At 39.5% G+C, this 26,619-nt stretch overlaps 1 long non-coding RNA gene across 1 annotated transcript in view; it reads left to right on the top strand.

Annotated features, from left to right (window-relative positions):
* LOC133048556 (uncharacterized) overlaps positions 1 to 26,619 on the top strand; it is a 39,017-nt gene that overhangs the window by 8,937 nt on the left and 3,461 nt on the right. Inside the window, exons 7-11 of the long non-coding RNA XR_009691064.1 lie at positions 13,098 to 13,160; positions 14,512 to 14,781; positions 16,328 to 16,441; positions 22,677 to 22,792; positions 25,582 to 25,720. This is a non-coding gene — a long non-coding RNA (uncharacterized LOC133048556). The remainder of the gene's footprint in view (positions 1 to 13,097; positions 13,161 to 14,511; positions 14,782 to 16,327; positions 16,442 to 22,676; positions 22,793 to 25,581; positions 25,721 to 26,619) is intronic.

Here is a 26,619-nt window from a genome sequence, read left to right on the forward strand (position 1 = left end):
ACGTACACCTGCTGTGCTCATTGATAAGCCATGTCTGGCTTCTTGCAGCACCTGTGTTTGTAGTTCAGTCAGTTCCCTTCAGTTGCTCAGTCGTGTCCAACTCTCTGCGACCCCATAGACTGCAGCATGCCAGGCCTCCCTGTCCATCACCAACTCCTGGAGTTTACCCAAACTCATGACCATTGAGTCAGTGATGCCATCCGACCATCTCATCCTCTGTCGTCCCCTTATCCTCCTGCCTTCAATTTTTCCCAGCATCAGGTCTTTTCCAATGAGTCAGCTCTTTTCACATCAGGTGGCCAAAGTACTGACACTTCAGCTTCAGCATCAGTCCTTTCAATGAATATTCAAGACTGATTTCCTTTAGGATTGACTGATTTGATCTCCCCGCAGTTCAGGGGACTCTCAAGAGTCTTCTCCAACACCACAGTTCAAAAGCATCAATTCTTCAGCGCTCAACTTTCTTTATAGTCCAGCTTTCACATCCATACATGACTACTGGAAAAACTATAGCTTTGACTATACGGACCTTTGTCAGCAAAGTAATGTCTCTGCTTTTTAATATACTGTCTAGATTGACCAAAGCTTTTCTTCCATGGAGCACGTATCTTTTAATTTCATGACTTCAGTCACCATTTGCAGTGATTTTAGAGTCCAAGAAGATAAAGTCTGTCACTCTTTGCGTTGTTTCTCCATCTATTTGCCATGAAGTGATGGGACCAGATGCCGTGATCTTTGTTTTTTGAATGTTGAGTTTTAAGCTAGCTTTTTCACTCTCCTCTTTCACTTTCATCAAGAGGCTCTTTAGTTCTTCTTCACTTTCTGCCATAAGGGTGGTGTTATCTGTATATCTGAGGTTGTTGATATTTTCTCCCGGCAATCTTGATTCCAGCTTGTGCTTCATCCAGCCCGGCATTTCTCATGATGTACTCTGCATATAAGTTAAATTAACAGGGTGACAATATACAGCCTTGGCGTACTCCTTTCCCGATTTGGAGCCAATCTGTTATTCTATGTCCATTTCTAACTGTTACTCTTGTCCTGCATACAGATTTCTCAGGAGGCAGGCCAGGTGGTCAGGCATTCCCATCTCTTGAAGAATTTTCCACAGTTTGTTGTGATTCCCACAGTCACAGGCTTTGGTGTAATCAATAAAGCAGAAGTAGATGTTTTTCTGGAATTCTCTGTAGTTGCTACTCAAAAAAAAATTTTTTTTAACCAAATTGAAACCTTTGAAATCAGTGGCAATAGCTATAGTTGCTACCCTATGCACTTTTTAAAAATGCAGTGTGGAGAGGTGAGGGCTGTGGCTTACTAGATAGAGTCGTCGTTGTTTAGTCGCTCAGTCGCATCTGACTTTTTTGTTACCCATGGACTGTAGCCCACCAGGCTCCTCTGTCCAGAGGATTTCCCAGGCAAGAATGCTGGAGTGGGTTGCCTTTTCCTTCTTGAGGGCATCTTCTAGACCAAGGGATTAAACCCATGTCTCCTGCTTGGCAGGTGGATTCTTTACAACTGAGCCACCGGGGAAGCCCGTTCTAGATAGAGTGAGTCCCATCTAAAGGCAAGCAGATACTTCTCAGCTCCATCTGATTATTGCAGTTTGGAAATTCAAGTTCAGAATTTACAGGTTCCTCATCTTTCAATACTTTCTATTTTAAAATCTCTGTTTAAGATCACCAGCCCAGGTGGGATGCATGAGACAAGTGCTCGGGCCTGGTGCACTGGGAAGACCCAGAGGAAGTGGGTAGAGAGGGAGGTGGGAGGGGGGATCGGGATGGGGAACACATGTAAATCCATGGCTGATTCATGTCAATGTATGACAAAACCCACTGCAATATTGTAAAGTAATTAGCCTCCAACTAATAAAAATAAATGAAAAAAAAAAAAATCTCTGTTTAAAACACTGTTAAACACATGTCTGAGCACTAGATTTGGGCTTTGTGTGGCCCTTCTGCTGAGGCAAATTCAGATGACTCGAGGTTATTTTTAGTTATTTATTTATTTTAATTATATTTTATTTTTAATTGGAGGATAGTTACTTTACAATATTGTGATGGTTTCTGCCATACATCAACATGAATCAGCTGCACGTGTACATATGGCACCTCCCGCTAGACACCATGAGTGAGCTTCCCTGGTGGCCCAGTGGTAAAGAAGACGCCTGCAAATGCAGGAGACATGAGTTCAGTCCCTAATCCAGAAAGATCCCACGTGCCTCAGAGCAACTAAGCCTGGGCCACAACTCCTGAACCTGCAACAAGAGAAGCCACCACAAAGAGAAACCCGTGTACCACAGCTAGAGAGTAGCCCCTGCTCGCTGCAACTAAGGCAGAGTCCATTCAGCAGTGAAGACTCAGCACAACCAAAAGACACACAGGAAAGAAGGTAACGTTAAAAAACACACCATGGGTGAATGCAGGAAGAGGCAGCTTTCAGATCAATATGAAAAAGACCTTTATAACTGATAGTGAAGTGAAAGTCACTCAGTCGTGTCCCACTCTTTGCGATCCCACAGACTATACAGTCCATGGAATTCTCCAGGCCAGAATATTGGAGTGGGTAGCCTTTCCCTTCTCCAGGGGATCTTCCCAACCCAGGGATCGAATCCAAGTCTCCTGCAATGCAGACAGATTCTTTACCAGCTGAGCCACCAGGGAAGCCCGCTTTACATATTCTGGATACAGCTGTCTTTGATAAACATTAGCATAAGTTCTGTCTGTGGGTTTTCTTCTCACTTTCTTGATGCTATCAATTGCAGCACAAAATTTTTCACCATGATGTATTCTAATTTATCTTTCTTGTGGTCTTAGTATCCTATATAAGATAACTAAGTCACACAGATATTTTTTTTTCCTAAAAGGTTGACAGTTGTAGTTTTATACTTAAGTGTATGATTATTTAGAATTGATTTTTGCATAATGTGTGAGGTAGAGGTCCAACTTCACTCTTTTGAGTGTGGATATCCAGTTTCATAGCATCACTTGTTCAAAAGATTGTTTTTTCCCTCAATTAATTTTCTTATCACTTCTGTTGAAACATAGCTGTAAATATAAGTGTAACTGACCATAAATTTTTTTCTATGATTCCATTCCATTGATCTCTATTTCTGTTCTTATGCTAGTGCTATACAGTTTTAATTACTGTAGCTTTGTAGTAAGTATTGAAATTTAAAGTGTGAGGTCTTTAAATTTGTTGTTCTTTTTCAACACCATTTTGGTCCCTGGCCTATCCATGTAACTTTTAGGATCAGCTTGTATTTCTCAAAAATATTGAGTTAGGATTTTGATAGAGGTTGTTTTGAATCAATAGATCAATTTGTGGAGTATTACCATTTAACAATATTCAGTCTTAGAATCATGAGCATGAAATGTCTTTACATTTATTTAGATCTTCTTTAATTCCTTACAACAGTTTTTGTATTTTTTTTCAGAGTACAAGTCTTGAAGTGCCTTTGTTAAGTTGATTCCTATGTGTTTTAATCTTTTTTAAAGTTCCTCATGTTAGGGGGGAAAGCTTTCCATTTTTCTTCATTATAGTATTCCTTTATGACTCTCTTTATTTCTGCAAGTTCTATAGTGATGTCTTCTTTCATTATTGATTTTAATAATTTGAGTCTTCCTTTTTTTGGTCAATCTAGCTAAAGTTTTATCAATTTGGTTGATTTTTTTCAAAGAATTCAACTTTTAGTTTTGTTGATTATCTCTATTTTTAATTATTTTTTAAAGTTTAATTTTTTAAATTTTAATTGAATGATAGTTGCTTATAATATTGTACTGACTTCTGCCATATATCAACTTGAATCAATAGGTATACATATGTCCCCTGTCTCTTGAACCTCTCTCCTACCTCCCACCCCTTTAATTCTTTATTTTACTTCCAGTCTGGTGTTTATTATTTGATTCCTTTTTCTTTCTTTGGGTTTAGTTTCCCATTAAAATTCTAGTTTCTTAAGGTGGAAGGCAAAGCAACTGATTTGAAATCTTTTAATATAGCCATTTACAATATTATTTTTCCTCTAAGCATTATTTTAGGTGCATCCTGTAATTCATCATCTCAAAGAATCATTTCCTTTTTATTTCTTCCATCTGTTTGTTATTTAGGAATGTGTAATTTAATTGCCACTTATTTATGAATTTCTTAAATATTCTGCTGTCTATAATATAGTACCATTGTGGTCAGAGAACATTCTTTGTATCGTATTAGTCCTTTTAAATTTACTGAGGATTGTTTTATGACTTACTGCTCTACGAAAATGCTTTATGATCTGCCATAGAAAATATTCTATGTGTACTTGAAAAGTATATGCATTTTCTTAGAAGTATATGTATTTTCTTGCTGTGTGGAGTATTCCATAGATGTCTATGAGGTATAATCATTTCATAGTTGAAGTATTGCACTTATTCTTGGTTTTCTGATTTATATCTATTATTGAAAGTGTGGTATTGAAGTCTCCAATTGATTGATGAATTATTGTTTACTCAATTCTGTCAGTTTTGCTTTGTGCATTTTGGTCTTTTGGTATAAGATGCATGTTTGTTTATAATCATTTTGTCTTCCTAATGGATTGACCCTCTTACCATTATAAAATATATTTCTTTGTCTCTAGTAACAACTTCTGTTTTAAAGGTTATATTGTCTGATGTTGGTGTAGCTGCTCCAAATACCTCTGAGTTGATGCTTACAGAGTATCTCAGTTTGCTTCCTTTTGCTTTCAGCCTCTTTGGTCTTTGAATTTAGTGTGTGTCTTGTAGACAGCATATAGTTGACTCGTATTTTTCCCCATTCTTCCAAATGTAAATAGAGTGTTTAATCTATTTACATTTAATTCAGTGACTAATAACTAATAAATAGGATTTTACTGTGTGATTTTTATGTCTTGTGCCTTTTTATTTCCTCTACAATTGTTGCTTTCTTTTGTGTTAAATGTTTTCTAGTTTACTGTTTAATTGCCCAGGTCATTTCTTTGATTATATCTTTGAATTGTGTACTTACTGTTTATAGTAAGGATTACAGTTACCATTTGAATTTGTGACAATCTAGTTCAAATTAAAACTAACTTAATTTCAGTAGTATTCAGGAAATTGCTCTTGTAAATCTCCCTTTCTGTCATTCCTTTTTACCACTGCTGCTGCTGCCGCTGCTAAGTCGCTTCAGTCGAGTCCGACTCTGTGCGACCCCATAGACGGCAGCCCACCAGGCTCCACCGTCCCTGGGATTCTCCAGGCAAGAACACTGGAGTGGGTTGCCATTGCCTTCTCCATTTTTACCACTACTGTCATATAAATTGCATCATATGTTATAAATCTATAATTCAATTTTATAATTCTTGCTTTATTTTATTATCTCTTAGAGATTACAAAAACATATTTATTCTTTTGTGTATTTTCCTGTGGAATTACATTTGCCAGTGTTCTTCATTTCTTCATGTGGATTCAAATAACCTTTTACTGTCCTTTTCAGACTGAAAGAATCCCTTTAACATTTCTTGCAAGATAGATCTGCTAGTGACAGATTCTGTCAGAGTTTATCTGTGCGTGCTAATTCACTTCAGTTGTGTGCAGTTCTTTGCGACCGTATGGACTGTAGCCCACCAGGCTCCTCTGTCCATGGGATTCTCCAGGCAAGAATACTCAAGTGGATTGCCTTGTCCTTCTTCAGGGGATCTTCTCCACCCAGGGATCGAGCCCACATCTCTTATATCTCCTGCATTGGCAGGTGGCTTCTTTACCACTAGTGCCATCTGGATTTATCTGGGAATGTCTTAATTTCCTCTACATTGTAAAGCAGAGTTTAGCTGGATATAGAATTCTTGGTTAATAGTTTTTTTCTTTCAACACTTAGAGGTGTCATTTCACTGTTCTCATGGTTTCTGATGAGAAATCAGCTTTTATCTTATTAAGGATTCTTTAAACATGGTGCCATTTTTCTGTTAATACTTTCAAAATTTTCTTTTTGTCTTTGACTTTGGTCAGTTTGACTGTGGCATGCCTAGGTGTAATTCTCTGTAAATAAATTCTGCTTGGAGTTTGTTGAGCCTCATGGATGTATGGATTAATATTTTACATAATATTCAGGAAGTTTAAGACAATTATTTCTTTAGTATCTTCTGCTCCTTTCTCTTTCTGTGCAACTCACATTATATGTATATAGGTCTGTTTGATGGTGTCCCATAGGCATCTGACATGCTGTTAATTTTTCTTTGTTCTTTTTTCTTATCCACAAACTGAATAATCTGTATTGATTTGTCTTTAGGGTCACTGTTTATTTCTTTTGCTAGTTTACATCTGTAGTTGAACCCCTACAGTGAATTGTTCATGTAATTTTTGCACCTTCTAACTTCAGAACTTCGATTATTTTTCTGTTTCTCTTTATTGGTACTATTTGATGAAACATCATTTTCACACTTTCTTTTAATTCTCTAGACATCCATTAATTTTTAAACATATTTACAATAACTGATTTTAAGTATGTGTCTTTTGTTGTTCAGTCACCCAGTGGTGTCCAGTTCTTTGTGAACCCGTGGACCATAGCACGCCAGGCCTCCCTGTCCCTCACCATATGCTGGAATTTGCCCAAATTCATGTTCATTGCATTGGTGATGCCATCCAGCCATCTCATCCTCTGATGCCCTCTTCTCCTTCTGCCCTCAGTCTTTCCCACCATCAGGGACTTTTCCAATGAGTTACCTGTTAGCATCAGGTGACCAAAATACTGGAGTTTCAGCCTCAGCATCAGTCCTTCCAATGAATGTTCAGGGTTGATGTCCTATAAGATTGACTGGTTGGATCTCACTTTCCAAGGGACTCATAGGAGTCTTCTCCAGCACCACAGTTCAAAGGCATCAATTCTTAGGTGCTCTGCCTTCTTTACAGTCCAGCTCTCATAACCATATGTGACCACTGGGAAGATCATAGCCTTTATCATACAGACCTTTGTCAGCAGAGTAATCTCTCTGCTTTTCAACACACTGTCTAGATTTGTCATAGCTTTCCTTCCAAGAAGCAATCATCTTCTGATTTCATGGCCACAGTCACCATCCACAGTGATTTGAAAGCCCAAGAAGAGGAAATCTGTCACTACTTCTACCTTTTCCCCTTCTATTTGCCATGAAGTGATGGGGCTGAATGCCATGATCTTAGTTTTTTTTTAATATTCAGTTTTCAGCCAGCTCTTTCACTCTCCTCCTTCACCCTCATAAGAGGCTCTTCAGTTCCTCTTCACTTTCTGCCATTAGAGTGATATCATCCGCATATCTGAGGTTGTTGATGTTTCTCCCAGCAATCTTGATTCCAGCTTGTAACTCATGCAGCCTGGCATATCTCATGATGTGCTCAGCATATAGGTTAAATAAACAGGGTGACAACAGACAGCCCTGTCATACTCCTTTCTTAACCCTGAACCAATCAGTTGTTCCATACAGGGTTCTAACTGTTGCTTCTTGACCTACATACAAGTTTCTCAGAAGACAGGTAAGATGGTCTGATATTTCCATCTCTGTAAGAGCTTTCCACAGTTTGTTATGATCCACACAGTCAAAGGCTTTAGCATAGTCGGTGAAACAGAGGTAGATGTTTTTCTGAAATTCCCTGGCTTTCTGTATGATCCGGTGAATGTTGACAATTTGATCTGTGGTTCCTCTGCCTTTTCTAAACCCTGCTTGGATGTCTGGAAGTTCTTGGTTTGTATACTGCTGAAGTCTAGCATGCAAGATTTTAAGCATGAGGAGATGAGTGCAATTGTCCACTGGTCTGAACATTCTTTAGTACTGCCCTTCTTGGAAATTGGGATGAGGATTGACCTTTTCCTATGGCCAGGGTTTCAGTCCTGTGGCCACTTCTGGGTCTTCCAGATTTTCTGACATATTGCGTGTAACATGTCGATGGCATCATCTTTTAGGGTTTTGAATAGCTCTGCTGAAATTCCCTTGCATCCACCTGCTTTATTGACAGTGGATTTCCTAAGGCCCACCTCACTTCACACTCCAGAATGTCTGGCTCTGGGTGACTGACCACACCTTCGTGGTTGTCTGGCTCATTAAGATTTTTTTTTTGTACAGTTCTTCTGTGTATTCTTTCCACCTCTTCTTGATCTTTTCAGCTTCTACTAGGTCTCTACCATTTCTGTCCTTTATTGTTTTTCTCTTTAAAAGACCAAAAGTCTGTGTCTATTAAGTCCCAAATCTGGGCTTTCTCAAGGACATTTTCTCTTGGCTGCTTTTTCCCTCTGTTTGTGATATATTTTCCTGCTTATTTACATGTGTCATGACTTTTTGTAGAAAATTATACAGTTAAATAATGTATTGAAATAAATCAAACATCAGATAGATATTTATTTTTTGCTAGGTTTTTGTTAATTTTTTTCTTGCTGCTGCTTACTTGTTTACTGTTTTTTCTGACATAATCTTGTAGATTCTATATTGTTTCCAGTGTTTGGCTACTAAGTTCTCTGGTGGCATTTTAAAAATTCTTTTATTTTTAATCTGGGCTTCCCTTGATAGCTCAGTTGGTAAAGAATCTGCTTGCAATGCAGTAGACCCTGGTTCAATTCCTGGGTCAGGAATTGGTCTCCCACTGGAGAAGGGATAGGCTACCCACTCCAGTATTCTGGCCTGGAGAATTCCGTGGACTGTATAGTCTATGGAGTTGCAAAGAGTCAGACATGACTGAGCGAATTTCACTTCACTTTTAATTTTAGGAGTCATCTTATATCAACACAATTTAGTTTTCAGCCAGTAACTTAGAAAAGTTTTTTAAATGCCTAGGGGATCTTTGTGAGAAGGCATGCCTTCAAACTTGTTGTTTATAAGACAGTCTTAGCTTTTACTTCCATTTTGTGCAGGGTTTCAAGGTCAACTGTTAATGAGTTAGTGGGAACTTCTCTTTTCCAAATCTTTCTTGGATCACCTTTTGTGCCCTAGAAATATGTCACAGCTTTTCAAAGTCTCTTGGGGTCCTCTAGTTTCCCCAAGATTTCCTTTTAAATTTCTAGTCAGGTTCTGACTAGAAATCATAGCCTGAGGCAGCTGCCGCGTTGCCCCCCAGGTGCTCCTGCTCTGGGAATACTCCAGGGGATCGTAGTTGCTGTTGGGTCACTCAGTTGTGTCCGATTTGTTGTGACCCTATGGACTGCAGCATGCCAGGCTTCCTCATCCTTCACTCTCTCTCTGAGTTTGTTCAGACTCACTTCCATTCAGTTGATGATGCCATCCAACCGTTTCATACTCTGTCGCCCCCTTCTCCTCTTGCCCTCAGTCTTTCCCAGCATCAGGGTCTTTTCCAGTGAGTCGGCTTTTCACATCAGGTGGCCAAAGAATTGGAGCTTCTGCTTCAGCAAGAGTCATTCCATTGAATATTCAGGGTTGATTTCCCTTAGGATTAACTGGTTTGATCTCCATGCAGTCCAAGGGACTTTCAAGAGTCTTCTCCAACACCACAGTTCAAAAGCAGAGACATTACTTTGCCAACAAAGGTCCATCTAGTCAAGGCTATGGTTTTTCCAGTGGTCATGTATGGATGTGAGAGTTGGACTCTAAAGAAAGCTGAGCACCGAAGAATTGATGCTTTTGAACTGTGGTGTTGGAGAAGACTCTTGAGAGTCCCTTGGACTGCAAGGAGATCCAACCAGTCCATCCTAAAGGAGATCAGTCCTGGGTGTTCATTGGAAGGACTGATCCTGAAGCTGAAACTCCAGTACTTTGGCCACCTGATGCGAAGAGCTGACTCATTGGAAAAGACCCTGATGCTGGGAAAGATTGAGGGCAGGAGGAGAAGGGGACGACAGAGGATGAGATGGCTGGGTGGCATCACCGACTCGATGGACATGGGTTTGGGTGGACTGCAGGAGTTGGTGATGGACAGGGAGGCCTGGCGTGCTGCGGTTCATGGGGTTGCAAAGAGTCGGACACAACTGAGCGTCTGAACTGAACTTGGTTAATTTTCGTAGTTTTGAAATGGTTGGATTAGTTATTTCGCCAGTATTTTTATTGTTTTTGTGGGACAGTTTGTGAAGGTTCTTGTCTTGCCATTGCAAAAGTCTGTCACCTCTAGGATTCTGTGTATGTTAAAGAATAATGGCCAAGAGAAACCAAAAAAAAGCCTCTCTAAGAGAAATGTTACCCCTGTTCTTCCAGCTTTGTCTTTTTCAGCATCTCTGTCGTATCTTTAGGTACTCTCTCCAAACCCCCGTGGTGATCTCTGTGATGGTTTGCTGTAGTGAGGAGAGTCTTTTCTTAGGCACCTGGGCACATGTAGATTCAATTTCCAGCTCTGCAGTAGTAGGCAAGACACTGAGTTTTCTTGAGCCTCCATTTCCTCATATAAATTGGTGATCCTCATAGAATCACAATGAAGACTAAATGAGAAAACATTTAACCAGTTTATACCAAACCTGTATGTACTAGGTATACAGTAAATTATTAATATACTATACAATTTATTACTCTTGGTTCTTTCATTTTATCCCTTCTTACTGACCTGTCATACTGATTTATGGTATAAAAATAGTAATTAAGGGGTTTAGGAAAGTAACTTATAGAAGAAAGATAATGAAAAGAGGATCATGTCTTTCCTTTGCTGTGTGATCTTAAGCAAGTTATTTAGCCACTTTGAGCCTTAGTTTCCTCACCTTTTAAATGAGAACACTATAACAGTATGTGTCTCTGTTACGGTAGATTCTCTGTTCATTGAGAATCAAATGAGTTCATGACATTGTAGGCTTGAGGAAGCTTTGCACCAGGCACACTCTACAAAAATACAGTGGTCTTTAATTTATGACGATAGGTGCCTGGCTCTTGGATTAGATTCATGACATTAAATTTAGTATTTTTTCTTCTCAAAAAATACAAACACAAAAATGTAAAATAAGTTGTTTTTATTTGTGGCACCATTTCCCTCCATCCCTTGAGTCAGATAAATATTTTGTCATATTTATTCATGTGTTGCAGATGACATTTATTCTTCATAGATTTTGGGTAATATTTTCGTTTAATTATTCACTTTGTGATTTAGGCTAAAATAGAAGAAAAAGTCATTTATGAACACTGTAGCAGTCAAAATATGTATGTGAATATAGCAATAAATATTCTTAAGAAGTTGAGAGACCAAGATAATTTCAATTAAATAGTAAGATACACACTTGTGATTAACACCTGACACTGAACGTGTTTTCTTCATTAGCAGGGTTGTTTTCAGATATTCAATGAAGTGTATGTTTTAAATATTCTCTGGAGTAAAATGTGCAGGTGGCATTTTTTGTTGTTATTGAAAATAACCAGTTAGACTTGAAATTAGACATGTAAATATAACCTCACTGATGAGATTATCACTGATATATTTTATTTCTGAATATAAAAATAACTCACCTCCATGTGGAACAGTAGTTCTCAACTTTTAAAAAAATCATTATTGTCCCCCTAATAAACCTATTTTTTCTACCTCCCCCAGTAAAATTAAGTACTGAGTGATAATATTTTGTCAGTTAAGTTGAGTGTTGGAGAGCCACATACTATTGTGATATCTAAGATTTTTTTCATTCCTCAAGAGCCAATTTTACTCCTTTGGAAACAGTATGATACCCATTGAGAATACATGGCAATGAATTCAAATAATACAGAAAAACATCTTTAAAAAAACAAACAAACAAAGACAGCTGTCTTCCAGATCTATCATACCTACCCTTTCTTTACATGATTACGGAGATGTGAATAATATTAATGAATACAATCATTTTATGTATAGTATGTCTCACTTTTCTTAGGTATCTTAAAAGTCTTTAGTCAGTTAATCTAGAATCCATGTTCATATTTAGATCTATATCATACTTTTTATTGACTGCATGAAACTCTGTTGTATAGAACCTATATTGTAAATATTCCATTATATAGAATCTGTAATATAGATCAACCAAACACTTTGGGATATTTAGATTGCTCACATTTTTCAAGTATAAACTCTGTGATAAATATGTGTGAACTTATTTAAACCTGAGCTTGTGTATCCTTAGCATAGATTCCTATACACAGAGAAGCCAGCAGAAAAGGTCTGTCTGCATGTCTAAAATTGGTAAATATTGTTAACCACCCCAGAAGGGGTTTGCCCATTTAATTTCCCCACCAATAATGAAGTATATGATTTTCCTTACATCTTGCCAAACTTTCTTATTTATCCTATTTCAAAGTGTGAAGATATAGTTAAAAAAAAAAGTTATCTTAATATTTTTCATAACTATGAAGTTGAAGACCTTTATTTCTCTTTTTGTAAATTTCCTCTTTGCACCCTTCTGCCCCACTTCCACTTTTTACATTGTCCTGCTCACTCGGGACAGCCTTTTCCGTATTGTCTTTTAATATGCTGCAGATATTCTCTTCAGGTTGTCACTTGGGTGTCAGCCTTATTTATAAAGTTTTTTTATAATACAGAATTTATTTTCAAAATGTAGTAAATCCCTTCTTTCTGGCTTCTAGCTTTTGTTTCATGCTTTGAAAGGCTATTTCATTCTCAAGAATATAAAAACTGTTCATCTGTGACCATTTCTTTATGGCATTTTTTTTAATGTACAATTCTTTAAGTAGACATAAATACATGTATTGAAATATACAAGATCTCTTAGATTAATATTTTCATGGCATTCTAGCTTTTCTCCCTTTTTCTCATGTTAAATATAGCACATAGAAATAGAGCATGCAGGTCTAAATACATAATTTAAATATTCCCAATGAAAATAGAAATGGTTTGCAAGCTGTTACAGTTGTGGTAAATGATGATGTAAAACCCATTCCCTTATATGGAATCTATAATACAGATCAACCAACGCATTTGGTTACTCAAATGACTCAAATTTAAACATACTCTATCCAGGAGCCAAAATGTATTCATTTTAGCAAATGTGATTCCCTGACTGTTTTAGTAGTTGAGTAGATTTAACTTTTTCCCAGTTTGGAATTGATTCTGAAGATGTTTGTTCCCACAGGTTGGTGGATGTTTTAAAATAAAAAGAATTATCTTACTACAGTACAGACATTTTTATGTTCTGTATATTTTTATGAAGTAGACAAAAGTAATTCATCATCTCAGGAGAAAAGTTCTTGTGTGTTTTAGATATGTCTGGAAGCAGTAACGATAATAAGACAATCGGATTGAAAAAGAATGAAACGAAAAATGGTAAGCCAACTGTGGTAGTGGAATGCCTTTGTAATTGTGACTTTAAAGGGAAAGTAAATTTGGTTTACTACAGCTTTTAAATTATTATTAAGGATCAACTGCATACTTTGTACATATATATCCTTTTTAAGAATTAGTATAAATTGAGGATGGAAAAGTAGACTTTTAAATAATATTTGGGTTGAATTCTCAACTTTTTTTTGTAGTTAATGTATATCTAGTCAGTAAGTAGTGCTACTTAAATTTTCAAATTCTACCTGCATTGGAATACCTGGAAATCTTGTTAAAAATGAAGATTCTCTGATTCAGTAGGTCTGAGTACAGCCTCAAAATCTGAATTTATAAGAAGGTAGAGAAAAGAAATTATTTGAATTTGATTGTGTTTTTATTAAAACCAAGATGGCTGTGCTTCTCTTTAAAAAAGGTCTCCTATGTAAGGATTGAAACAATGTCGATGCTTTTACAGTCTCCCAATCCTTCTCATAACAAAAGGATTTTTCCTTTTACAAAAGAGTTTGCTAAAGAGTGTCTAGTAAATTCTGCTAAGAGTTTTTAGAAATAAATTAGAGAAACCTTGAGAGTTCATTAGAGTGAGGGAATCTGAGACTGGGTTACTGATGTTGGAAAGAGATTCTTTTTGAACTTGAACTCTTTTGCCCTTGTGAGAGTCATCATTTTTTCCCACTATCGCCTGCTTATAAGCTTTTGTGCTATTATCTGAGTAAATATTAAGAATTGTTAAGCAAGATTTCAAACCAGAAAACCTAGGTGTGTGTATCAACTGTGCTGTGTGACTTGGTCATGTGTCGTTACTTTTCTGAACCTCATTTAACTCATCCGTAAAATTGAAGTCAGTTCACTTGCCATTCTGAGTTAATATAAAGTTTATTTTTATTTATTTAGATTCCACATTTTTTATTTTTAAAACTTTTTTTTTTCTTCATTTTTTGGTTGTGCCTCGTGGCAGGCATGCAGGATCCTAGTCTCCACACCCACTGAATTGAGAGTGCAGAGTCTTAAGCACTGGACCAACGAAGGAAGTCTCTAAAGTTTAAATCAATGTCCTTTTTGGTGTGTTTAATATGCACCAGCTATTACTCATGTAATTCTTACTTTCCCATCTGTTGCCCAAAGCTCAGGACATCAGTGGTCCAGGGAACAATATTGATTTGTTGTTGTTGTTAAAGGATACAAAGACTTGGACTCTTTGAGACTATCATCTAACTTAACGTTAATCAGAATTCTGGTATTTCATATCCACAAGGGTTGATAGACTCTAACCTTACCATCTCTTAAAAAAAGGAAAAAATGCTATTTCAATTGTATTGAATGGCTTTCCTTTGTCTCTTAGGACTCACAGGAATTATGCTCTACAGACATATTAAAGACTACCTTCTAACTGAAGAACAGTTACGTGAAAATAACTACCCCCAGCCCAACCCTGAAAAATCATAAAGTATTCTTTTAAACCCAGGCATGACAAAAACTCGTGTAAATGATCATAAGTATATGGGTCTGAAAACTATCCTTTCTGGGTACTGAGACTGGAGCCATAAGGATCCCAATGTTCTCATATTTTCCCATGGAAACAAGAATTGTGGCCAGCATCATTAAACTACAGGTAAAAGCATGACTGCCTTCCATTTGATTTCCCTTTCTGTTTCATTTTGTTCCTAGTCTCTAAGTGCTTTATGTACCTAATCAATTTTATTAAATCTTCTTAGTAACCATTTCAGGTAAGTACTGTTACCACCTCTGTTTATACCAGTGAGGAAACTAAGGGTTAGGGAAGTCAAATTATTTACCAGAGGTCACTCAGAAAGTAAGTGGTAGAACCAGGATTTGAACCCAAGGAGTCTGACTCTGAAGCTCCGGCTTCATATATACCCCGTACATACGTAGGCAGTGCTATGTTCTGTACACTGCGTACCCTTTCACTAGGAATTCTTATAGAAAGACTTACAATTACTCTTATTATTTTATATTTTCTCCAAATACTGGGCATAGTTAGTTAATATATTTATACCTATTTCCTCCCCTTGCAAAAAAAGAGAGAGCAAGGGAGTATTTAATATTAACACAACTGTCAAATCTTAGGTCCATCAGAGTTTGAAATGCACTTATATAAAGATTTTTCATTGGTTAGAAGATATTTATCTCCATATTTTTACATCTTTAGAACATCTGTCTTGGGATTATTTTCACCATTTGTTTTACCTTTTCTTTAAATCCTCTCATTGGAAGGCAGTGCACTTAACAGTTAAGAACCTGGACTCTGAAGGAGGAAGTCAGGCAGATCTGGGCCGGGATGTTGGATCAGTCACAAGTGACCCTCCCAGCCTCTGAATAATGAGATGACAGTCGCTACCCCCATCAGGTTCTTAGGAGAGTCGTTAAAACTGTGCCGCTGAACAGTGCTTGCTTCATAATCTCAAAAAAGGCACTGAAATAAGAGTGGTCACCATCATCCTCACCATCAGAACCAGCTTGAGGGTTATTAATAAAAAACAAGTATTCATAAATGGGTCTAGGGACCTCCGTGGTGGTCCAGTGCAGGGTGTTCGGGTTCAATCCCTGGTTGGGGATCTAAGGCCCCACGTGTCACATGAACGTGAACAAAAAAATTAAAACAGAAATGGATCTAGTGAAAAAGCCCAGATATACTCTTAGTGACTTAATGAACAAACAGATCTCTGTGTCTAAAAGGAGGGCATGGGTCCTAATTCAGGCGTTACTATGTACTAGTGAAAGTGAAACTCGCTCAGTCATGTCTGACTCTTTGCGACCCCATGGACTGTGGCCTGCCAGGCCCCTTTGTCCATGGAATTCCCCAGGCAGGAATACTGGAGTAGGAAGCCATTCCCTTCTCCAACTATGTACTAGAGTAGACGACGATTCAGGTTGGTGACAGTCAGATTGTGGTGCTGAAACCACAACTGTCTGGTGGAGGGCTGACTCTGGAGTCGGTCAGGAGAATGCCTGTTTCGAGCCATGTCATTCCTGATGCAGGAGATGGCGCACCTGTAAGCACTCCTTCACACAGTCCCGTTCCTGTTCCTGGTACTTCGTGATCACACTGAGTCTGTGCTCATGTCAGGATCAGGAATGCAGAATGCACTCAAGTCCTCATTTTTTCTGCCAGCTCTTCAGGAGTAGTTCTGTTTTAGCTTCTAGGAAGACATGCTGTCAATGTGGGAAGATCTATGGTGTGACTTCTACAGGCAGACACAGCAGGACAGAGGGATGTCACTACCACTTTGACCGAGTGTTGAGTCATAAAGGTGAGTATCTGGTGGATCTGTTTATTTGACAAGCTGAGCCAGTGCCAGATCAGTAGAGAGAAAGGTGGGATATTCAGTTCAATGTGTATTTGTTAAATACAACCTGGTAGAGAGAAACTGTTGATTATGAAGTTTCCATTACAAACACCTACTTCTGACCGTCACTTCTTAACTTAGTTGGAGCTCGCTGGCTCAAGAGGCATGTCTGTGATGACTCTGTGCCTTTTTAGGACCTCAGTTCAAACAGCTGGGGCTTCCCAGCTGGCGCTAGCGGTAAAGAATCCTCCTGCCAATGAAGGAGACATAAGAGACTTGGGTTCCATTCTTGGGTTGGGAAGATTCCCCTGGAGGAGGGGAAATGGCAACCCACTCCAATATTCTTGCTTGGAGAGTCCCATGGACAGAGGAGCCTGGTGGGCTATAGTCCATAGAGTCACAAAGAGTCAGACACAGCTGAGCTTACCATATATATCAAGCAGTTACCTGCTGACTTTACCTACTTCTCACCGGCCAGCATTAATTTCTTTGCTAATAGCTTCAATTTATTGCCCCTACCCCACCCTGAGAGAGAATGAACGAACACTTGATTCCCAGTCCTGGCCCCCATTTTCTCCTGCAGCACAGTAAACTCCCAACAACCCGCTTAGATGGTGATTTTTCCCTACTCGAACCAAAAACCCTGGGCACTGTCATCATCATCTCCCTTTGGTGCCCTCTTTCTTTTAACATTTTTATTTATTTATTCATTCATCTGTTTAGAATGCAAGGGTTTTTCCTGGGCTGTGCCACATGGCTTGTGGGATCTTAGTTCTGTGACCAGGGGTTAAACCCCGGGGCCACAGCACTGAAAGCCCTGAGTCGTCGCCCCTGGGCTACCAGGGAATCCCCTGGTGAGTCCTTTCATCTCCGAGTGGCCACATCCCACTTGTTCTACCTCAAAGTGTCTCTTCTCCACCTCTGCTGCCTCCCAGAGCCACACCACCCTCATTTCCACCCTGAACTGCGGCGGCCTTCCAGGCTCACTCCATCTGCTCTGCCTTTTCCTGGCTTCACCGCCCCTCCCCAGTCTATTTCTCACCCAAAAACCCCTAGAATAATCTTCACATCACAGTTCTGTTTACCTCACTCCTCTGCTTTCACAACATTCTTCAGTAGCTTTGTCAGCCCTGCCAGAGTTGACCTCTGCCCCTGCCATCTTGTACCCTTTCCATGGGCATCCTCATGCCATGCTGGCCGCCGCGAAAGGTGCCTTCTAACGCGCTATCTGCTCTCCCTTTCACACGGCTGGTCTCTTCTCATCCTTTGTTGTTGATCAGTCGCTGAGTCGTGTCCGAATCTTTGCGACCCCATGGACAGCAGCACTCCAGGCTTTCCTGTTCTTTACTATCTCCTGGAGTTCGTTAAAACCCATGTCCATCGAGTCGGTGATGCCATCCAACCATCTCATCCTCTGTCACCCCTCCTCCTCCTGCCCTCAGTCTTACCCAGCATCAGGGTCTTTTCCAATGAGTTGGCTCTTCGCATCAGGTGGCCAAAGTATTGGAGCTTCAGATTCAGCACCAGACCTTCCAATGAGTATTCAGGGTTGACTTCCTTTAGGATGGACTGGTTTGATCTTCTTGCTGTCCAAGGGACTCTCTAGAGTCTTCTCCAGCACCACAAACCTCATTCCTTAGGTCTCTGCTTAAGTATGATCTCCTCAAGGTTCTTTCCCAACCCCATGATCTAAAATAGGCCCTCCCTCCTAAATGGGAAGGAAATCTAAAAAGAGGGGATACATGTATACATATAACTGATCGCTTTGCTTTGCAGCAGATACTAGCCCAACGTTGTAAAGCAACTGTACTCTAATAAAAGTTAAAAATAAACAGGTTGTTCCTCTTCTATCACAACACGCTGTCAGTGGCTTTGGTAGCATATGACTGCATTTTGTAATGACTAGTAATTTATCTGCTGTGCCTGAAAGACTGCAAGGTTTTGGAGGGTCCATCCCTCTTTTTTTCTCCCCATCATCAGGCTGTCATTTAGCCTGGTACCTAATATATACAGACCTTAGGTAGCTATTTGGATAGATGATGAACAGATGGATCATTTATGTAGATATGGGCACCAGTAGAAATGCTATTATCATAATAAGTGGTATGAATAAAATAAAGTAGGGCAGAGGAAGTAGAGAGGAACAGTGGATATGATTGTAACAGAAGAAATATAAGAATAAATAATACAGTAAAGATTCCCAGCTGGCTTAGTGGCAAAGAATCTACCTGCCAGTGTAGGAGACAAGGGTTCGATCCCTGGGTTGGGCAGATCCCCCGGAGAAAGGAATGGCAACCCGTTCTAGTATTCTTGTCCGGGAAATCCCATGGACAGAGGAACCTGGTGGGCTACAGTGGGTTTGCAAGAGTCAGACATGACTTAGCAACTGACCAACAGCAAAGTAAAGATTAAGCAAACTTAGATTTGACCCGAGAGTTTGGGATTAGCTTTAGAGGGTAGAGGGGGACTGTAGATTCCAAAAGGGAGGAAAAAGAGGAAGACACTGCCAGGGAATACGAGTAGCAGACTGGGACCGGGTGGAATCACTGGATCACACGACATCATGAACAGGAGGGGTCTTTGGAGCTGGTGGACCTGAGATTTAGGTTTGTTCTATCACTTACTTTCTCTGAGACCTCGGGCAGGTTTCTGAAGCTCTCTGAGCTTTCATTTCCACCTTCATAAAAAGAGGTTTGTGTGGCAGTTGAGTGAGCTGATGTGCCCATGTCCTGGCTTACAACCCGTGCTCTGTTAACACTGGTTCTTGGCTCTCTTTCTCATCTCAGAAGATAAGATAAAGCTGTGAGATGTCAAAATTGGATAAGTAAGCCAGAAGTGCCAGCATGAGAAATTTGCATTTGATCATTAATGTACAAATGAAGCATTTGAGGAAAGTAGTATAATGAGAATGTGCTTGAAGCAGCACATTTAATCTAACCACATTTTATAGAAAAACTGGTGTGGAAATTGCTGTAGGCAGAGGGGGTTATAGGGAACAGTTGGGAGAACATTTCCTTGGGCCAGAGGGAAGAAGGGCTTGGGGTGAATAAGGGTACAGGTGATATGGAAGATTGGAGAGAGAGAAAGAGATGAAGGCTTAGCATTATTGCTGTGAAAATGTGCAAAGTATCTGGCCAAAGGAGTGGAAGAAGAGAATGTTGGGATTTTGGAGGTCCCTCCAGGGTTGAAGATAGCATGTGGTCTCAAGCCATGTAACTGGGTGATGTTTCTTGGGTCAGATCAACAACTCAGATACAGAAAGGGAGAGGGTGTTGGGTGGAGCCACCACAGGGCTCCAGCAAAGAGAGAGAGTAGAATATTTAGAGAGGCTGGCTGAGGCAGAGTTAAGCAGGGTGAAGAAGGGACACTAGGGGAGGAGCTGAAGATCAGGACAGATGATAGGGGAGCAAAGGGAAGAAGGGGAAGAAGGTGTTCAGGACATGTGCAGTTATAACTCACCTTCAGAGTCCAACCCCTGGCAACGTCCCTGTTGGCCCCGTGGTAAAGAATCTGCCTTACAGTGCAGGGGCTGGGGTTTGATCCTCGTCAGGGACCTCGGCCCGTGCACACAGCTGCTGAGCCTGTGTGCCGCAACTCGAGTCCGTGCGCCCTGTGGACAAGATCCCGCTCGATGCATGGAAGACCCCACGTGTTATAAGGAAGACCCAGTGCAGCCAAAAAAAGCAACCCCCGAGAATTCTGCTTCCAGGAGTCAGTGTTTCCTGTTGGTTACATGATAGCTAGGAAAGTAACTATACAAAGTAACTACAGAGTTTTAGACCTGACACAGATCACTTGCATGGTAAGGCCTTAATGGCCTTTGAGGGTAAGATGCTCTGAGAGTTAGCCACTCTGCCTTGTCAAGCTTGCTCATTTGATTTTTCTTTGTGTGGTTTGCAGTCGTTGGCAGCCTAGAAAGGCGGTACAGCTGTTGCAGAGGTGTTCTTGGATCCCCCGGGTGTCAGGTCGCCAAGGTGGGGCTTGTTGCCCAGAATTCTGTTTGTGTCAGAACCATAGTTGCTGTCTGCTGCCAGACCTAGAGGATCGATGAACATCCGGTCTAATTAATTCACTGATTTTCAGTTAGTGAAATTTTTATGAGCTTAATTCCTCTTGCCAAAATATACGGTAACTTATTTGGCAATGTTTGTTTTAGCATCATGTTCATAAACAAAAAGTAAGCCTAGGGGGGCTTTGTGAAGACGTCGGTCGAGTTCCCACCCCTCGTCGGGAATCACCGTGTGTTTGCTGTGAACTGGGAGGTGGCACGTTGGTGGTATGTTTTACCTTACGTATATGTGTGCAAGGAACTTTCCCAGGCTTTCTCTCTCAATCCCACATAGCTCTGCAATGCTGTTCGCATATTTTGGGTGAAGCAGCTGTAGCTGAAAAAGAGTTAAGTGACTTGGCCGGGTCCCTGCACTTAGGGCTAGGCACTAGGGCTTCCCTGGTGTCTCAGACGGTAAAGCACCTACTGGTTGTGTGGGAGACCCGGGTTCGATCCCTGGGTCGGAAAGATCCCCTAGAGAAGAAAATGGCAACCCACTCCGGTACCGTTGCCTGGAAAATCCCACGGACAGAGGAGCCTGGCGGGCTGCAGTCCACGGGGTCACAAAGAGTCGGACACGGCTGAATGACTTCGCTTTCACTTTCAGCACTTAGCGATGGAGTCAGGAGTTGGCCGATGATCCTTTTTCTGTTACCTATTGATTCTTTTTATACATAATCACTGCTTGTCCTGCTCATTACATTGCTGAAATTACATGGGTGGAAAGTGTTATGAACACTGCTGTTATCCCCCAAACCATTATAAAAGCTTTAATTTTTAACAAACTATTTTTTATAGAGACAGTAAAATTTTTATAGGGATTTATCTTCTTTTATATGAGAATCAGTACTAGATAGTAGGGGGAAAGCAGAACTTGGAATCATGAGACCTGGGGAGCTCCACGGCTTATCAGGCAAGTCTCCTGGATCAGGCAAGAGGTTAATGATAATCCCCCAGTGACGGTGAAAATCAGATAATACTGATACATGACAGAGTGCTTTGTATGTGTCAAACATCCTGTGAACGGTCATCTTTAACAAAACATTAAATTTTTATTCCTTGTGGCATGTTTGGAAAGCAGACTTGTGGACTATAATTATAATAAATATAGAAGAGCAGCGTACAGTTTCAAACTTAGATTTTTAATTGGAGACGGTTGAAGCTGCATCTGGCTTAGAAATCAAATATCATCACCATGTTGTCCTCTATGGTGCCATGTTTATGTAACCATAGTTTGGATTTTTTTTTTTTTCCCATTCAACAAGGTTTATAACTAACTGTGTTGTCCAGTATGATACCCACTGGCAGACAAACATGTCGAGGTAGTGAACAGAGTAGCCATTACCAGAGGGAAGCAGCGAAGGGCAAAATGGGTAAAGGCGGTCAACTGTATGGTGAAAAGTGAAAGTGAAGTTGCTCAGTCGTGTCCGACTCTTTGCGACCCTGTGGACTGTAGCCTACCAGGCCCCTCCGTCCATGGGACTCTCCAGGCAAGAACACTGGAGAAGGTTACCATTTCCTTCTCCAGGGGATCTTCCCGACCCAGGGATCGAACCCGGGTCTCCCACATTGGAGGCAGACACTTTAACCTCTGAGCCACCAGGGAAGCCCTGTATGGTGAAGGATGAAAACAAAATTTTTGGTGGTGAAGCGTACTGTAGTGTATATAGAAGTCAAAGTATAATGTTGTATACATGAAATTTACATAATGTTAGAAAACAATGTTAACTTCAGTAAAAAATTTAACTAAGTTGAAAATTCAGTTCTTCAGTCATACTAGCCATATTTCAAATACTCAGTAGCCCCTTGTGGCTGCTGGCTACCCTATTGGACAGGACAGAAATAGAACATTTCATCTTCACAGAGGTTTCTATTGGATAGCATTGATCTCTAATGAAAATTCTTGTAAAGCCTAAGCCAAGAAAATGAAATTATTTTATTAGCAGAAATATTACTAACACTGAGGAAAAAAATTAAAGTTTGGGACATCTTTGATATGACTGTCAGATCCACTCACTGGCTTTTGTTGGCAAAACTGAATGACAGGATTAAATTGTATATTCTAGTTAGAAATAGTCCTTTATTATATCTATGATGTTGAAATAGGTTTATTCAATGTGGTATATAAATTTAATATCTCTGCCTTTATAGTGCTATGCAGCCAAAGGTTTGGAACTTACTCAAGTAACAGTGATGGATCCCAGCCTCCAGGTGGTCTGTGATACATTTGTGAAACCAGATGAAGAGGTCATTGACTGTAACACTAGGTATGCATTATATAAGGGGTTTGTTTTTCAAATGATAGAATATTCAACATGTAGTTTAAGTTTTAGCCTAGGTACCTTTACTGGAGTCAACTTTAGAGCATGAGTTACACTGTTTTAATTTATTTATTCAAAATTATTCATGTTCTGTTGAATACCTTGCTAGACTTATGCAGGCACTGTATTAGGCCCTGGGTAACCCTTTAAATAAGAGATTAGGTCTCATACCCTCATGGTGTTTACATGTTGGAGTGGTAGGTAGGAGGCTAGAGAGATAGGCAAAAATATTGAATAAATTATTCATTCATTTATTCATTCAACCATTAATAGGTTTCTTCTGAAAATATCATGCTATGCTATTCCCATTAGATGAAGATTTCTGTAATCCTGTAGACATGTCATTGAGTATACACAGCTTTTATACAGCATGCAGAACACTGGTTCAGTGAAAATTCTATTTTATTAAAGAACGGCATGCTTCTGATCCAAACTCAGTGGTAACTGGAGATAGTATAAGATATGCCTTTAATTTTTAAAAACCTCATATAAAACACCCGATAATATCATCGATTAATTGAATTGAATTTCCTAAAGGCATATAAGCCATATGACATAACACATATATTTATTTAAATGTAAAATAGAAGACACTGATCTTATTCTAGAATGAAAATTTAGAAGTGTTAATTACTGATATGATTGTGTTTATTCAATTTTCTTTGAATAACGAATTTTCCAGTGGTGCTTAAGTATGTCTTGTATGTGTGTGTGTACCCACTCCAGTTTTCTTGGGCTTTCCTGGTGGCTCAGACGGTAAAGAATCCACCTGCAATGCGGGAAACTTGGGTCGATCTCTGGGTCGGGAAGATCCCCTGGAGGAGGGCATGGCAACCCACTCCAGTATTCTTGACTGGACAGTCCCATGGACAGAGGAGCCTGGTGGGCTACACTCATAGGGTCGCAAAGAGTCAGACACAACCGAGTAACTAATTGCAGCACAACACAGCCTGTGTGTGTACACGTTTGTATGTGCACATATAAATAAATGCACACACGTGTGTACATGTATGTGAACAGATACGACTTTACACACATATACACAGATTCTTTACCGCTGAGCCACAGGGGAAACCAATGTATATATTATACACATTAAGTAGTATATAATTTATAGTACATATATTACACATGATTTATATGTGTGTACGTCCATCATTTTGGATCACAACAAGGCAAAATGGGAGTGAATTAAAAGTTGTGATAAATTTTGAGAATAATTACAGAGAATTCTGCTAACAAGCAGTTTTTAGCAAATTCCCTCGCGTTCATAAAAATGTTTGTATACATAAAAACTCAATAAAAGTTCCTGTTATCAGAAAATGCATTTTGTTACTAATCTCTCTCCTGACCTCATTTGATGTTTTTTTCCTACTCATTTTGGCCATATCCTAATAGCCTCATCTATTTTATTCTTTTTTTAAACTTTATTGAGCTATAATTTAAAAGTTATTGTACTCTTACTGGTTCTTGTTCTTCCATGGGTTTAATGTAATCTTTTCTAACTCCTTTTTGGAACAAGTCAGGAAATGTTTTGGTAATTACTGATAGTCACAGCAGCAAAATGAGAAGGGCTCGCATTAAAAACAAAAGAACCTTCAAATCTTAAAAGGTTGAAAGGATTCAATGCATGACATTCTTTAAGAGCTGCTTTAAAACAAACCCAAGTACTCTATCCATGATCATTTCCTCTTAATCCAAATATTTGATTATGAATCACATTCCTTAATTAAGCCAGATGATGGAGCCAGCTGTCTTTTTTTTCCTTATAGGAGACAATAATATTAACATAAAGCTTAAGTTGAAAATACCTTTGCAGTATTTTTCTTTTCTCCTAATCTGCACTAAGGCACAGCAATAGTCATGTTTCTGAACACTTATTTAGTAAGTGCTTCATGAAAACCACTAGGATAGTCAGGTTTATGCATGTATTTTCACTGTATGCATATATTTTCACTAGATTCTCTTAAGCCATTGAAAAGTGAAGTCGCTCAGTTGTGTCTGACTCTTTGCGACCCTATGGACTGCAGCCTACCAGGCTCCTCCGTCCATGAGACTTTCCAGGCAAGAGTACTGGAGTGGGCTGCCATTTCCTTCTCCAGAGGATCTTCCCAACCCAGGGACTGAACCCAGGTCTCCCGCCTTGCAGGCAGACGCTTTACCCTCTGAGCCACCAGGGAAGCAATACACACAGTAGTAGTGTATACATGTCAGTGCCAGTCTCTCAGTTCATCCTGAGCCATTAAGATTGGTAATTGATCCTACTTTACAGATGAGAAAACTGAAACCAGAAGGTTAAGTAACTTGTTAAAAATCAAACATAATAAGTAAATGACAGAAACACAGCATAGTTCAAACTTAAGTTTTCTAGGCTCTGCTTAGGGCACCATTTGCTTCTCCATGTTCCCCATGTTTCATCTTTAGCTTTGTCTTAATGTGAGACAGGCTAACTTAACTAAATGGTAATTGACAAAGCTCAGATTATACAAAGATGAGAGTTCACAAGGAGCTTTATCAGCTTGTAGTAATGTCTCCTCCAGCCTTACATGATTGATCCAAATGATAAATTTTCCCGTTACACCAGTATAACCTAATAAAGGGGTAGTTGACAGTCATAAGATCTCTGTTCTGTTCATCAAATGTTTGTCTTATTGAGTCAGTAATGCAGTCTAACTGTAACTGATGAAATCTACTGAGCTGCGTCCTTACATGCATTGTGCATCTTATTGGGGCAGGTTTTCTGGTGTGGTTGAAGATGACTTGAAGAACATGAAGACCTCAGTCCATGATGTGCAAACTATCTTATTGAACCTCTTCAGTGCTGACACTATACTAATTGGACATAGCTTTGAACACAGTCTCTCTGCGCTTAAGGTAAAGAGTTACAGGTTCATCTTCTTACAAAACTCTGTGTGTTAACCTGGTAGTCATTATCGTTGTGTCATCACTGATGCTTGATTTCCCCTTTTTTGACAAGACAAGGAAGACAAGAATCACTGTCTGTGCTAATAACACTGTCGAACTTATGGTAAACCAAAAGCAGTGTAAGATAGCCAAGTCATTTGGCTAATCAAGATCAGAAAGAAAGTCAGTCCATCATCAACTGTGATAAAGCCAAAATCATTGTGTTTTTTTTGACATGATCTTTGATCATCATCTTTAATATCCAAATAAGTATGACTAAGTTGCTCTAACAAGTTATTATAGTCACATCCTGGAAAGTATTTTTTCATGTAAGTCAGGTACGCCTTATAGGTAGGCTTAACATCAGAGATATGCTTATTTTACTTGGCATGATAAACCTGAAGATCTCCCCTTTCATATACTCTGGATTAAAATGGTCTGTTTTTTTGCTCCATGTTCTAGGAGTTTGCACTCTCTGGCTCATGTCAGCTACCTGTTTTTGGAAATATTTTTATTGGAACAGAACCGTCACACCCATTCATTGATATATTTTCTCTTGTGTTTTCACACTACAAGGTCATTGTTGAGTATTTATAACAGAGGTGGTGTGGGCTGCACGCCTAAGCTGTCTATAATTTAGGACTTGAAGAGTTTGGTGGCTTTCCCTGGTCTAGAACAGTGCCCTGCGATATAACTTTCCATTATTTTAACTATCCAAGATGGTGGACATCAGTTGTGTCTGATTCTTTGCAACCTATGGACTGTAGCCCGCCAGGCTCCTCTGTCCATGGGATTCTCCAGGCAAGAATACTGGAATGGGTTGCCATGTCCTCCTCCAGGGGATATTGGACATCACAGATACAAATGTC

Source organism: Dama dama, chromosome 29 (genome assembly GCF_033118175.1).
Source record: "Dama dama isolate Ldn47 chromosome 29, ASM3311817v1, whole genome shotgun sequence".
In the NCBI taxonomy this organism is placed as follows: Eukaryota; Metazoa; Chordata; class Mammalia; order Artiodactyla; family Cervidae; genus Dama; species Dama dama.